The sequence below is a fragment of the Mya arenaria genome, chromosome 9, assembly GCF_026914265.1.
Source record: "Mya arenaria isolate MELC-2E11 chromosome 9, ASM2691426v1".
Lineage (NCBI taxonomy): Eukaryota > Metazoa > Mollusca > Bivalvia > Myida > Myidae > Mya > Mya arenaria.
The window spans coordinates 23328218-23344147 of record NC_069130.1 but is presented as its reverse complement, the minus strand read 5'-3'; the positions used below and the strand labels follow the sequence as shown (position 1 = coordinate 23344147).

The window sequence follows — 15930 nt, the reverse complement described above, 5'->3', positions numbered from 1 at the left end:
CTGCAATGGCTGTTAATGAGTGTAATGACAAGTATTATAAAAATAATGTATAGTTCGGACCATAAAAGCCAAGCACCCAAGAGGCATTCTGAAATTTCATAATGTTGAATTGGTCAAACGTTGGCAACTATCAAGTAATAGTAATTCAGTTAACATTACACATATTTTAACATAGCACATATTGATTAATGTATACATACGTGCAACATTACTATGGTTCTAACTATGACGCGAACACAGAAACAATGTAAAGGCAAACCAAAAAATGATTCATCGACTGCAAGTTTCAGCTTTAACAACAACAAAAATAATAACAACAACAACAATAATAACAACAATACTAAAAACAATACAAACAACACCAACAACATGAATACAAAAATGATTAATCGACTGCAAGTTTCAGCTTTAACAACAACAACAACAAAAACAGCAGCAACAACAACAACAACAATAATTACAACAACAATAATTACAACAACAACAATAATAATTACAACTACAATAATAACAACAACAACAACAACAACAACAATAATAATAATAATAATAATAACAACAATGCCAAAAACAATACTAACAACGCCAACAACAATAACAACAACAACAATAATAATAACAACAACAGCAACAAGCAATGAAAAGCATAAAGCAAAAGCATCTAAATCATGCGAGAATAAACAAATAGCTACAAGCAACTCTGACACCGTTGGATACCCACACTATATTAAGGACTACGCTTAATGCTTTGTTGTGTATTTAATGAAGTATAACGAAATTTAGTATCGTGGTTACCGACGATGCAAGCAACTAGGCACAATAGGTTACGCAAATTATATCCAAATACGACAATGATACATATATGATCACTATGCAAGGACATATTACTTGGTATAACAGCATAGAAAACACAGTAAATAAAATTCTTCATGTTTAGAGCGGTAACATTATCACGCTTAAAGGGATCAGACACCAGATGATACAAATGCAAGAAAAGAAGAGAAAATTGTCATACACTAACATAAAATTTACATCGTTGTGTACAACGCAATAAATCATTGAAGTTACTTACTGATTTGTCACATCGCTTACAAGACATGCATCTCTCGCAGTTTTCGCACATGTTTCCAAATCCAAATTAACTGGGATTGTCCACCATGTAAATCCTAGTTAGTTTAAAAATAGCGTATATTTATCTGTACTCATAAACATATATGATTTAAACTGGGAAACCATTACACGCTATTGTTAAACGTGGAAACACAGACGAGATGCAAATTGATTGTTGCGTTTATTTCAATAATGTAAAATTATGTGTTATCGACCTTCTACTAGTTCTCTTTGGCATTTTTAAGCTTGTTTTGTGGAAATACTGTATTTGCCGATTTTTGGACCATCTGGTGTCTAGTCCCTTTAAAAGTTCAAAATCTACTCATAAACAGATATGATTTCAACTAGAAAAAAACGCTATTTTTAAACGGGGAAACATAGATGAGACAGGAATATGATTGTTGCGTTTATTTTTTTAATCATGTAAAATGATGTATTATCGGCCTCCATTGAACTAGATCGCATTGCACATCTAGGCATGTTTTGAAGAAATACTGTATTTGCCGATCTTTGGACCATCTGGACCATCTGGTGTCTAGTCCCTTTAAGTAGATCCACTAGAGCTATTATTTGGAATAGAAAATAAAACAAAAGATCAAAACAGGATGATTTTTGCTGAAGTCCAAACTTAATTAAAATTAACGAAGAGTTTCTTTTTGAGTTTCGCCCTTAAACACAATAATATTGATCTGGAACGTTAGTAAAATATATGTTATTGTTTTTTTTTCTTCTTTCCTTTTGTTTTACGTTATGCACCAGTCAATTGTAACCACGGCCCCAAGGTCCGGGGAATAACGGGGACTTGGACTTTCGGTCCAGCCAACCCCGGCTAAAATCCGCGCACTGCGTGGATAAACTGATCGTAAAATCCCCGCCAAATGCCCCCGCACCCAAGGGACCTTAGGTAAGGCCCATTCCCCGCTATATTTTACGCGAAGACAAAACCACCGCATTCACCCGGCACTGCGGGGCCACCTGAAAGGTAAAAACACGGCCCATTTCCCCGGCTATCACCGGTATACCACCGAACCTGGGGCGGGGGGGGGGCGTTGTTACAAATACTTGTGCATTACAATGACGCCTGAGAATGGTTGAAACTATTGTTGTTTATTCCTGTTGCCGACTGTGAGATGTATTTGTATGTGTATGGGTATGTATATTTTGTATGTGTTGTTATTTACAAATCAGCCAATACAATATATGATTACTGTAAACTAAACTTACACGTGTCAAAGCATTGTTTACATGTATGCTTACATGTGTTGCTTTCGTTATAACAACAAACATATTGTTTCTTTTTACAAGTGACGCAATTATTACAACCCTCTAATTACATTGCCTTGTATTTAATTTCGGTAAAAAAGTTGTTTTACATTGTTGACTTTATAAAATGACAGATACGGAGAGAGGTATAAATATTAGCTCTTAGCTATCTCCTCAATCCTTAATTATCATGTATGTAATTTATGTATTTGCTAATTGTACTTTAAACTAACATGCAATCTATCGGTAAACACATGTACTTGTAACGCATTGGGACGGTCCATGATAACATTCAGAATTTTGCATACAAATGCATACACAAGTGCACCAAACATAAATTTTGAGTGATACACCTTTAACTACTAACTAAATAATGCATTTATGGATTTCTAAAAAAATATTTTATTTTTTATTTTTTTATTAACCGTGTAGGTTGAAACGCACAAATATTAAATGATTGGTGGGTCCTAAATATTTACAGTGAGCAACTATCGTCTCATAACGTAGAAATACCGTGTTTCTGCACCTTTCTTTCAAATTAAACCCGTTTTCCTTCATAAGAACTTCGACATTTATTCATCCTTTTCGGTGAATTAAAACAATTGTAAACTTATATTTTTATCATAGCATGGCAACTCATATCGCGAAATCATATATGTATACGTGAATATAGATGACTTAATTAGAAACCGTATTTTTTAGTGTTTTCCAGTTTTGTCTTTTTTTTTAATTCGCCGAAATATTATGTTTTGTTTTGGTCAGTTAATTTGTTTTTATTAAGGAAGATTGGTTGATTTTAACAGGGAATGGATCAGAAAACAAACCATATTTTCGAACAGGAAACAATTCTTATGTTTACGAAATTCGTATACATTAATCAAATTGAATTTGACTTAGATGAATATGTTGTTACATGCTTCATACGTGAGCAACTTTTCAGTATACGTAAAAACTGTCAGGATTTATCTCTGTTTACAAATCTTTGTTAATTGAACTGAGACTTACTTTTTGTCATAAAAACTCAACGCTCTGTTGACGAGACTAATGTGTTTTGAGTAAGTGACTAGTAGGTTTGTCACTAAGGCGTAACAAAAGTGTTTGTTTCTTGTTTGGTTAATTAACCCTTTGCATGCTGGGTAAATTGTCGTCTGCTAAAAAATGTCGTCTGGTTTATTCTAAATTTCTTTCAATTTACTTAAAACTTTGGGGATATATTGACTGAGTGGCAAACAGCTTGGAACATGACCAGGCGCCGAGTTACTCGGTGTCTGGTCTGGTTCCAAGCTGTTTGCAAAGCCTTTAAAATTGCCATCAGCAGCCTAAGGGTTAATTATCTATTTCTATTTCTATTTAAGCCCCATTTTTTGCCACTGGCCAACGTTAATTAAATTTGAATCCATGTTAAGTTGTAACACAATGAATAACACATTAACATTAGCAACATATATCTACTTTGCTAACCCGCTAAGGTTTTATTTCACATTACACGTATTTCATTTTATACATAAATTGCTGCTATTTAATGTAATTATACTAACACATTTAGCTACATTTCTATTTTTTATAACAACACTCTAACAACTATAGGATGTTATATCATTCATGTTAAAATGCTCCAGAAAGATATTGAATTGAATTGAATTGAATTTGTACTTTCTCCATTCATTATATTGTATGTTATATGCTATGCACATTGTATAATGTTTTAGGCAATAAACTAATCGTATTTTAGATAATATTTCATGTACATCGAACAAGAGTATTGAATCAGATCTTTACTAAAAATAGAAAGCGATTTAAAATGCATTTAAACAACCGAATTTTTTACCCGTCCAAGCTTAATTTATTGAAATCAAATACAATTAATATGTCATATTATTTTCCGTTCAGCCATAATTTATTGAAATAAAATACAGTTAACTTACCCTATTATTTCCCCGTCCAACCTTAGTGTCTGTATTTGTATTGCCATCGGACAATGTTTTTTTACGTTTATTTCCTTTTTTTCTGGATACATCTTTTTCCGATCAAAAGGAGCCCCTCGGCCATTTTTCTTTAAAACAAGGACAAATTACACGAATTAGGAAGTGCCTACTCACTGTTAAATGCCTTACTTTTCTTTTTAAATAGCACAATCCGGTGATATAAAGAATGGTTATACAATCTCAGACCAGTGGATACTTTTCATCTTTACAGGTTTTGAAGCTAAATGGTTTGTGATTTTAGAAACAGGCTGAACATGCTGGATCTTCTTGATCTACTTTTTTGTTTATATTTTCACCGCATTGTTTGGTATTCCTACACCGTATATGGCCATTTTACCGAATACACATTTGTTAGGTTTTATTTTTCTTATAAGAAACGTAACGGTTTTTTTCTTACGTTGTTCAATGTTTAGTTTACAAGGAAAGCTTGCTCCCCATGTATGGTGTTGGGGTCGTGAAGGACTGGAAATCAGTGTAATATTGCGTGCAAATTGGTCAATTGACGTTATAATATATATGAAATTTATTTAGTTGTGTCTGACCACAACTTGTCGTATAGCGGAGATGGCTGATGTGTTCCACAACAGAATCACATGGAACTAGAACATTTCCAACCAAATAAAACAACAACAACAAATACTGTCACATGTGACTGACAGCTTTTTGGAAGCTTTAATTTTTTGCTTCGGAGAGACGTGTACTTGTATTGTTTTTAGTGCAATCTAGCTAGTTCATTGGTAAAGGTCTTAGGCAATGATACTCAGGCAAAACTTTACCTAAACAATAAAAAATACCCACAACCATACCCTTTTTTCGGGACCAGTGATATCATAAACGAACATTATATTTTTGGCCTAATCGTATTCAGGCATAAACAATTTGCACGTTTTATTGATCCCATTTTGAAATGTTTTGCTGATCCTAGTGTTTATCTAAATAAATATCAAACAACCGAAACGCATCCGGCTTGTAGCCATAAACTTCCCTATAAAACCTCAAACTTAGACGAAAAACGTAGCCATAAACTTCCCTATAAAACCTCAAACTTAGACGAAAAACGGCATTTAAAAACATATTTTGTTGCATTGCTAGCAAAAAACTATTGACATATTAAACGTACTTTTATACAGTGGTGCTCAGACTAAAAATGGCGAGGACGGATTATGTGAATACCTTCGTCTTGGCGATGGTCTTTATTCCTACAAGTGTCCTAAGCTTGTCATGTACGTATTCGATTTCTTTCATGCTTTTCGATGAAATATAGAGTTTTATCAGTGAAATAACAACAGTTAAAATATTTTCACTGCAAACTCAGGAGTGAATATATGAACTTTAAGAACAAGTTTAAAATTAATTGTAGTAACTTCAAAATATCTCATTCTTGAACAAGTGAATTTTGTCAAAAATGATTATTTAATATTTAGAAAGGTTGCATATCATTATGTTTAGATGAGGATATTCCTGTTAAATAAACCTTTATAAAACATAGTTTTCCTGTTTATCAAACGTTTTCTTGAAGTTGATTGCTCGAACATTTGTTTTCGTACAAAACATTATAGACGAAAACAACTGCTCGAACATAAATTTGATGCTGTATCATCTATTTAAAGGTACTCGTTCATGGCTTCTAAAATGCATTTTACGGATTTTTTTATTACGTAATATAGTGTGGAAAATCATTTAGGAGTGTAAAAAGTATATATATTTCTTTTGGCTACGCCACACGTAAAATATAGTTTTTGGTGCTCATTCGGTGAAATATATTTCGATCATACACTAAAACAAACAACTATCCTCTATTGTGCTTTAAATAGATGTATATATGTGTTAGACTGGTATCGTTAAAAATTTATTTGCTTTTGAAGAAAAGAGAATGAGGGTACTAGTCTATATAATTGTCAGACAGTTATTAGGTGAAAATAGAAATGAATTTGGCACAATTAATGAAATCATATTGACACATCGGAACATAGTCCAACTTTTACTGTTCTAAAGATACTTGAACTTACAACAGGTTCGTGTCACCAAAACTGGACGCATATTCTCACAACTGGCACGGATGGTGTGGTCACATTTGGTTCCAAGTCTGACCTCATCTCCGCGGCCATGACCGGAAGTGACGTCAGAATACAGATGAAGGATGATTACTTCACGAGCGTCCAAAACCTCCATACTGTCGGGGATAATATCTGCGGACAGGCCTTGTTTCACATCAGTAAAGCTTCGTGGAAATCTTTCCAAGGAAATGCGTACTGGTGGTTCCTCAACGTTTGCACGACTGGACGTTTCCAAATGATGCGTTATTACGTCGGCAACCACGTATCGGCAGGTGCGAACTTCTTAACATGGCAGATCAAGTGGTTTGTGAGGTTAGTCTGAAGTCAATCATTGCAGTAAGAATATTTACATACAGAGCTCGTATTCGGAACTCCTCGGCCATTTTTATCGAAAACAACCTCGGATGTATACCTGTACACCAGTTGAAGTAGTTCGTAAATTTTTGAATTATATCATTAATGGAATGTAGTGTTTTAGAGTTGTATTTATTGATCTAAGTTTAAATTGATTGCCAGTGAAGTGCATTATTGCAAACGTAATTAAGATTCACAAGAGTTAGGTCATAAAGTTTAACTGCTAAATAAATTTACTACGCGATCTACTTGCAGCGGACTTAAACTAACCACTTTTTGAGTATGTAAACCGTCCAAATACATCCGAGGTTGTTTTCGATAAAAATGGCCGAGGAGCTCCGAAAGCCAGAGCTCGTATTAACCGGACTAAAAGCTTGTATCTAATTACCGTGCACATTCCTAACCCGTTGCCACGATTTCGAGTTCCAAAATATGTAATGTGTCCATAAACTGAAGAAAATCGTCTAGTTGGTAGAAAGATCTGACTTTTTAAGTAATTTATCTTCCATGGTCGCTGATGTTTTTCACGTACGCGCAAATAAATTTGCCGTGGAGTTTGACCCCCCTCTCCTGCCGGCACACAACGAGGTAAGATGTGGTGTTAGTAGTTTATACTCCGGGTCCCGGCGTGAGCACATTGAAGGGTCCCAAGGTGACAGTTCGACCACCGCACACCAGAACCAGTACTAGGTGCCTTCACCTCTGCAAGGAACTGACAACTTCTGTACATGCCATGGGCAGTGGTACAGTGCGAATGGTCGTAGAAAGGATTTCATAACCAATCACAACAGAAGTGACCTGGCCCGCCCGGGAATCGAACCCGGGTTGTCCGATTCAGAGTCCAACGCTCTACCGATTGAGCTAACCGGGCGGACTAACGAGGTAAGATGTAGGACAGCGTTCAATATGTAGGAAATGTATTGAACAATATCACGCCTCCAACATAAATGACGCAACGCCATTGGTCCAGGACAGGTCACGCGGTGACCCCATATTTTTCCATATTGGGTCACCAAATTTATGTCGTACCAAAATGGCGTCTATTTTCCAATTCCGATGAATATTCCGATGATTAAATAAAACATTTAAACATGTGCAGAGGTTGTCGACGTGATATATACATAACGGTCATTATTGGTCAGCCAATGGTTAGTGGACAATAAGTTGTCACTGCACTTGGGTAAAACCGAGTCAATTTTATTTGGGTCCAAGCAAAAGCTTAGGTCACAATCTAACCTGCATATAACCTGTTCTGGTACATCCATTGAATCAACTTCATCTATCAAGTATCTTGGGATTACTATAGACCAAAATCTGTCATTTTGCTCCATGGCCGAGTCTGTTCTTAAGAAGGCCAACTCTCGGTTAAAATTTCTTTACCGCAAGAAAGAGTTTCTTACTCAGCATACCAAGAAACTTCTGGTTATGTCTCTAATTCAGTGTCACTATGACTACGCATGCTCTGTTTGGTATAATAGCTTGACACAGTCTTTAAAAAATAAGTTACAAACTTGTCAAAATAAAATAATGAGATTTGTACTTGACTTGGATTCCAGAGCCCATATTGACCCATCCCACTTTAAGTCCTTTAGCTGGTTGCCGGTCCACAGAAGAGTTGAACAGATAATGTTGTGTCATGTTTTTAAGATAAAAAATGGCCTGTCTCCGGATTACATGGGTGAACACTTTATTTCGCAAGATTCCGTACATAATTATAGTACAAGACTTAGTCAAAAGGGTGGGTATTGTCTACCTAAAGTCAAAAGTCATGGTTCTAAGTCCTTTGCTTTCTCTGGAATTAAACTATGGAATGATTTACCTGTAGAGTTAACGGAGATCAACAGGTTACAAAGTTTTAAGGTTGCCATCAAAAGGCATCTTATGAACAGTATTTAAAATTGTTTTTACCTATTTCGGCTCAGGATTTTAAATTGTTTGCTAATATCTTTTTACAATTTTAGAAATGTGTTTTAAATCCTAGCTGCAAACAGGAGTGTCACTAAATCAAGATTTGACTGTGATATACATTTTTATGACTCAATAGTACTTTTAAACATGATTATATTTAGGTCCGCCTCTCTGTGTCATGCCGCCAATACCAAGGACCACAATGGAAATAAGGGCTTGCCCTTTTTTGTGTTATCCTTGGTGTTGGTGTGTATGTCATAGTTTTCTCGTATGTGATATAGTATTTAATAATGCTCATTATTTTATCCTATGTTATGTTGTTAACTATGTATATGCTTCCTATGCCGAAATAAATCTATCTATCTACGGTGTTAGTAGGTGACCCGATATGGGATATACGGGGCGCAGGAAACCATATTAAACACAACGAGGTAAGATGTAGGACAGCGTTCAATATGTAGGAAATGTATTGAACAATATCACGCCTCCAACATAAATGACGCAACGCCATTGGTCCAGGACAGGTCACGCGGTGACCCCATATTTTTCCATATTGGGTCACCAAATTTATGTCGTACCAAAATGGCGTCTATTTTCCGATTCCGATGAATATTCCGATGATTAAATAAAACATTTAAACATGTGCACAGGTTGTCGACGTGATATATACATTACGGTGTTAGTAGGTGACCCGATATGGGATATACGGGGCGCAGGAAACCATATTCAGGTTCGAGCTTCGCTCTCACCCGATGTGGTTTAATTCCTATGCCCCGCATATCCCATATCGGGTCACCTACTTACCCCGTAACTTATAATATTCATCAATGGCAGCGTTCTATTTGTAGCACAATCTGCAAATATCTCATGATATATTACATCTTTTTTATATGAAGGGATAGCGGGCCATCCGTATATAAACACACGAGCGGCGGAACTACTTTGAATGGACATTTGAATGACGTAATCACTGACGTCAGACACGGCGCTGACGTTCGTGGAGTGTTGGAGAGTTTGGGTTACACTGCAAAAATGGATAACGTACAGGTAATGACATCCCGTTTTCAAGACTTCTATCTAAATTAAATGCAACTTGTTTATCATAAGAAAAATGTTAATTGAATTGTTAACTATTAATTCATATCAAATTTTAAAACATTTTGTCTGTGAATAAAATAATTAGTCTTATTCAAACAAATAATTAGAAAATTTTACCGGAACAGAACAGAACAGAACAGAACAGAACAGAATGTTTATTTAACTTAAGCATATACAGCTCATCGTTATAAACACAAAAATAAATACACCTAATCAATTCAATATTCATAATCAAATCAATATTGCATGCATGAAAAAAACAAAAAAAGAATATTTTGCATTATATTACTTACAGTCGAGTAACACAATACCACGAGAGAGAAAAAGCAAACTTTAAAATACTAATTTAGCAGAAGTGAATGTGAGGAGGTCTTTAGGGGTGATTTATACGTTCAAGTCTCTTATTTTAAAAGCTTTGGTACAAACAGTAGCTAATCTTACTAACAGAGATTTATTGTCAGAATTGAGTAATGATATAAATTTTACCATACTAGGATGTCTGACATAATATCTAGGAATATAATTCTGCCTTATATCATTATAAATTGGACAAACTAATACAAAATGAAATTCATCTTCAATATCGTTTAAATTACAGAGTGTACATTTTCTATCTTGTCTTTGAATATTGTTATGTCTCCCAAGTTCAATGTTTAGATTACCCATCCAAACTATCCTTAAAAATGCACTCTTACTCAAAAACAAGATTTATCACAATGAATACAATTATTTAAATATAGCAAAAAGGATTAATAAATGTCGAAAACAATTGTTCTTATGAAGGATACCGAGTTTAATTTGAAAGAAAGGTGCAGAAAACATGGTATTTCTACCTTATGAGACGATAGGAGATTGCAGTAAATCTTTTAGCATTCACCAATCATTTAATATTTTTGCGTTTTTAGCTATTAAGAACACGGTTATAATCTTGTTATCAGTAAATAATATTTTCTATAAATGCATTATTTAGTAAGTAATTAAAGGTTTATCACCCAAAATTTTGTGTTTGTAATACACGTGTATGCATTGATTTTGAGGGTCACTTTAAGCAAGCTGCATTCATACTTGCACACATAATGTGTATCTAGCTCACTTACAAATCGTCCCCATACATTTATATATTCAATGCAAAGTATCAACAATTGCATTGTAGATCTCCGATACCGGTAACCTGGTTGTTGGTCAGGCCGTTTGGCATGTCAGTCAGAGTTTAGCCCCGCCCAATATCGAGTTCCAGGGCAACGACTATTGGTGGTTCAGTAATTTCGCCTCAGACGGAGGCCATTACATGTCTAGATGGAGAATAGGGGAACACACCTCTGTTGGTGCCACCAATGAAAACAGGCAAATAACGTGGTAGGTGCAATATATAAACCTAACTAATGGCGGTATGCTGCAGGCTATGATATTGCATTTTGTTCATGAATATAAGATTGCCAATTAATTGTTTTATTTACTAAAATTATAGGGCCTATCTATAAACAATTCATTTTAAGTATGTCAGTTTTGAGTTTTCTTAAAATGTCATATCCATGTGTTGATTATTATAATGTAATAATAATAAACTACTGTAAACGTCATTTTAAAATGTAATAATTAAAAGTAATACTCTAGGTACACGGACACGTGTTGGCAGCTGGCTTATCAGCACGACTCGGCCGGAAACGAGCTGCAGGGCTCGCTAGATATTCTGCGATCTGCTGCAGAGCGCGGTCATCGTGTGAAGATCATGATTGGTGACACGTCCGTGGAGCCCGAACAGGTGAGCGTCCGCGGCGGCCACGTCAACGCCATGATCATAAGCAAGGTTTTGAAGGCCAACAGTAACATCAAGGAGTTTGATTCTACAGGAGTCTGGGACTGGAGCATGGTGACAACGACTGGAACACAGACAACACTGAAGTTGCGCGTCGGAGAAGCAACGTAGACAGCGGACAGCCGCGCCACCACTGCGACGGCAGTGAAGTGGTTCATAGACACGCGGCCTTGGCGGAAGGTCCTGGCTCACAACAAAGCCGGCACGGTTACTTCCGGTTCTAAAGTGGCGCTAACGGACGCTGTGAAGCTAGGCGCGAGAGTTAGATACATTATGCGATTTGATGGTTCCGATTCAATAACTGTTCAGGAAGCAGATAACATTGCCATTAATGGTGCAGATGTTGGCGCCACTCACGTTCGCTCTGTTAGTCTGGAAGCGACCCCCGGCTCCACGGCGGAGTTTCGCTTCCAGAATAATCCGTACTGGTGGTTCAGCATCGCTGCCACCACGGGTTCCGTTGACATGTCCCGTTGGACGGTCGGGGAACACACAGACAGGGGGCACAGCAGTCAGACCGCTGCCATAGAGTGGTTCGTCAACTTTTAAAGGGCAACTGCTGAACACACGATATTGTTGGTGATATAACTCGGATTCTTATTGCCACTGGGCGTGATCGCTGCAAGAATCGCTTCCATTAGATGTTAAGTGTTTACATTTCCGGCACATGACATTTCAGTTAACCAATCGGAAAACGTAAACGAAACGGGAACAGTTATTAAACTTATTTGTCGTTCTTCCGATATAATGTTTTGAAGATAAATTGAAGACAATCTATTCAACCATAAATAGCATTTTTAACACCCATGCAATCGCCATCCATTTGCATTTTTAATCATAATAAAATAACAGTAAAACCCAACTGTCAATCAACTTAAAAACCGCTCCTACCACTAACTAAAATAAATTCCCATTCCATAATAGGCGCGCACTCCAGTGCGGCGCCAATAATATTTTGCGTGTAAATATATACAGTAAAACACACCTATAAAACACGGATATGAAAGGGAAAACTCCTTGCAGTTCTGTGTTTGATTTCATAGGACCTGTTTATTGCAAAATAGTTTTATAAATAAGATACTAAAGGGGAGGATATTCAGATTTACAATACATAATTGATTCAGTGAGTGCAGTTTTCTTCCTCCTGCTTAAACTGCTATTGTAGTGAAATTAGCTAAATGGTCTAGATATATCCAGTAGGTTTGAACGTTTCATGGAAGAACACATATCCTTTATCTCTACCCATTTATATATACCTCAGATTTTGCAAACATGTATTGGCTTTTATACTACTTAGTAAGCTGGGTCACTTTCCTCTGTTTTGCTATGTATTTGTGTGAAAAGAAGTTAAATAATATCCACTCCTGCGTATGTAAGTCATGTGCTTATGAACATTCTAATGGTTCTTATTTCCATATAGAACTGTTACAGATAATTGGTCTTAGTGTCTACATATATAAATAATTTGCTATACTTTCTTTGTTTAAGCTATGGTCAGAATTGAACTAGTACAAGTATCAACTAGGTTTTAATATATTACACCTGTGATCATTTTTTCTCTCTTAAAATTGAAGTTGATAGACATTTAAGGAATGAATTGCGGGGTTGATGTCATTATCGGAGTGTGAACGCAATTGGGTTGGTCAATGAAGGACTCCACGCGTACTTTGACCAACCCAATTGCGTTCATATCCCCGATAATGGCATCAACCCCGCAATTCATTCCTTATATTTACACCACTAGTTCATTATTTCATTTCAAGAATTGTTAAAAAAATACTTTATTTCATTTAAGAAAACCTTTCAGTAATCCGTTCTTACCCATTCTGTAAATAGAACGACCCGACTATAACCGGAAACTTTTTTTCAAATGACGTCACAATAACGCGGGAAAAGATCAACCACTTGAAATCACTTTAAAACGTAAAATTGAAACACTTCTGGTACCAATATATTTAAAATATAATAAACTAACACTTTTAAAAATGTTGATCTATATTTTACGGGACCTGCGGATACAATACAACCAATAACAAGATCAATAGCCTTCATGTATATTGTTATGCAATGAATTACGATCCGAACATATCCGAAGATGTTGCGTTCATCGATTGATGAACGCAATTGCCGAAAAGCAGTTCATTTAAGGAATGGAAGTTGAGGTGTAAATATAACAGAATAACACACTAGTATACAAGTTTAGTTGAAACTGGAAACCACCTTTTTCTATGATGTACGTTTAATAAATTTAGGGATGCAAACGAATATTCGAATATTTGATCAAACGTTTGGTTTTCGAATGTCAAAATCGGTATTCGAATATTCGATTTTTGTTGTTGTATAAATAGAAAAGAAAAATATTTTGTCTACAACTATGTTGATGTGTATAAAGTGTGTTTGTCTTGTTTTAACAACGATTGGCCCATAACGCCACAGGTGTGAATTTGATGACATTAAACACGCGCCCTAGGGACATTTAGGGACATATCGTAAGGAACTTTAAAGTCCCCGTAATTTTACAATAATTGGCTATTAGACAAGTGGCATCAAAAATGTCAACTATTTTCGGTAAATCTAATTGCTTTTAGCAATTAAGGTTTGAAAAAATCGGCCTTCACACCAATGTGTTGTCTTGGCTGCAAATTAAGATGTGCAACATTGCTCAAATCACCGTGATAATATGATCGACTTTTGCTACAATAATGTAGTTACATGTAATATTCATGTGCATTATACTGTTTTCCATGTTTTGATATCATGTTTGTGCTGTGAAATGTAACTGTATAATATAGCGTTTTACGATATATTCCCTCTATTGATGCACAATAGACGAGTCAAAATTCACATATGATGCTTTTTATTATTTTACTAGTTCCCGAGTTGGTTTGGTTTTTCAATAGTTATATTTAGTGAGGTCAATCCCAGAACAAGGCTGCTCGTTCTACGAAAAGACCCTACATTGGAGCATAATGCCTTTTGACTAGGAATCCATCTTATTTCACATTGTTTACAAATATGAAGGCAGTGGAAATGAAATTATTCGATTTTTTTTATTGTTCATAATGCATTGGTTTTTTTTTCTTTCTGAAAATGGGGAGATTCAGAGGCTCATTTGGGGAAAATCAGGGTCCGCCGAGCAACGGCAAAGTAGGGTTAAAATTTCACAGCCATTACATAAGCGAATGATAATAATAATTTACTACAACTTATAAAAGATAATCGAACATTCGAATATCCGATCAGAAGATTACCGAATATTCGAATATCAATTTTGCCATTCGTTTGCATCACATGGAATGCAGCAATTCAATACATGGTGGGTGGGTTGTTTTATGAATTTGTTTTGAGTGGTGAGTGAGTTAGTGGGCGGGCGGGTGCCATTCTATCATTGACATTATCTGTTTTTGTATATCACATGGAAGGAATCATCGCTCAAGCCATGTCGGGGGTATATCGGGGATAGCGGGGGAAAAGGACCGTGTTTTTACCTTCGATGTGTCCCTACAGTGCCGGGTGAATGCGGTGGTGGGGCGTGGTTACTATTGACTTGTGCACCAGTCAATTGTAACCACGCCCCCAGGTAAGGGGAATAGCCGGGACTTTGACTTTCGGTCCAGCCAACCCCAGGTAAAATCCTCGTCCTGCGAGGACGAACTGATGATCAAATCCCTGCCATATGCCCCCGCACCACAGGGAGCCTAGGTGAGGCATATTCCCCGCTATATTTTGCTCGAAGACAAAACCACCGCATTCACCCGGCACTGCAGGGCCACCTGTAAGGTAAGAACACGGCCCGTTTCCCCGGCTGTCCGCGGCATAACCCCGGACCTGGGGTGCCATGGTTACAATTGACTGGTGCATTATGTACATGTTTCATATTTTTAAATGTACTTATGCACATTGTTTATGTATTTGATATGAGTATGTAATCTTTTATTTGATTGTTTTATCTTAGAAAAATATTAGACTTAAAATTTTGTTTAAAAATGATGTGTTTTGGTATGTGACCTATTTTAAACATACCATAATACATGAACATACCCGTTATTTGTTTACAAACTGCATATTTTCAAAATAAACCTGTAAGAAAAGACGTACATGGTTTCGGGCTGGAAGCCACGACAGCTTTGACACTAGCGACATTCATTTGCTTGGTGTAGGTCTCGTTAAAACCCCGTACTGTTGTGAATCACTATCAAACATATGCACAACAACTACACATTTGTGCCTACCAACTTACTCTTGGCTAACACGGATATTAGTGCAGAATGTATAATTGATACATGTGCATTTGTCTTTCACAGTTGTAGTTTCTGCCGGTTGATAATCAGAAGTCTAA

At 36.2% G+C, this 15930-nt stretch overlaps 1 pseudogene; it reads left to right on the top strand.

Annotated features, from left to right (window-relative positions):
* Window positions 1–5389: 5389 nt before the first annotated feature.
* Window positions 5390–13206, top strand: LOC128246418 (uncharacterized; annotated as a pseudogene).
* Window positions 13207–15930: the final 2724 nt, after the last annotated feature.